This window comes from Atta cephalotes (genome assembly GCF_000143395.1).
Source record: "Atta cephalotes unplaced genomic scaffold scaffold00002, whole genome shotgun sequence".
Classification (NCBI taxonomy): Eukaryota; Metazoa; Arthropoda; class Insecta; order Hymenoptera; family Formicidae; genus Atta; species Atta cephalotes.
In genome coordinates, this window is record NW_012130066.1 from 2,141,925 (window position 1) to 2,143,047 (window position 1,123).

Consider the following 1,123-nt stretch of genomic DNA (forward strand, 5'->3'; position numbering starts at 1 on the left):
TATATATATATATATATATATATATATATATATATATATATTAAGTTTAAGTTAATTAAATTATTATTATTTATTATGTTTCTTTAATTAAAAATATTAGATATTATAATGTGAACTTATATAATCAAGTTTTTATTTTTTTTTGAAATCCTATTTTAACATAATTAATAATTATTAATTAATAACTATTAATTATATTACAAATTCAAAAGATGTCATTTTTTAACAGTGATAACATATTATATATTATAAATTAGAAGTATAATTATTATTTTCCAAAAAATTTAGCATTAAAAAATTTTGGGTTGTTAAAATACATTTAGATATCAAAAACACAAAAATTAATCATCTATTGGGTTGTCTGGAAAAGTCGTGCTGATGTTGAAGGAAAATTGAAATGCAGAAAATTTAAATTTTAGTATATATTTATTAAATTATATAGTCTATATATAGGTTAGTCTGCACGAACTTTCCGGACAACCCAATATAAAATTAAACAGTAACTCTTGATACAATTACAATTCCATTTTTCCTTATTAGTGTTTACGGTACATGATAGTGTCCGTAATTTTTATTTTGCCCAGTTGCAAAAAAAATACCAATAAATATTTAACGCATTCAGAAAGAATAAATGCAAATAAGTATTTTGCATGGGATTACAAAAACATCGTACAGGGTGCTTAAAGATTTGCCTACCAAATTGCTACTTATTACCAGTGGGTTGCTACATTGTCCTTAGACTCACCCCAGTGAACCAGTTGCAGTGCGTTACAAAACCGTTTAATGAATTCAGAGGTGACCGAATTCAAAAGCGCGATTTGTCGATTTATTTAACATCTTTACGCATATGAAATGTGTTGTAGTTGTACGCCTATCATAGACAAATATATCTATTCACCGATTATGACATCAGAATTCTCTTCTAAAGCTATCATATTCACACAATAGCCTTCACATTACACAGAGAGTATATCATGAAAGAAGGAAAACAAAGCGCGTATGTTGATCATTCGTACGTCTACATTTAGAACTGGACTAGCTTTATACATCGCGAAAGAGCTAAGAGAGAGAGCGCAAAAGAGAGAGAGAGAGAGAGAGAGAGAGAGAGAGAGAGAGAGAGAGA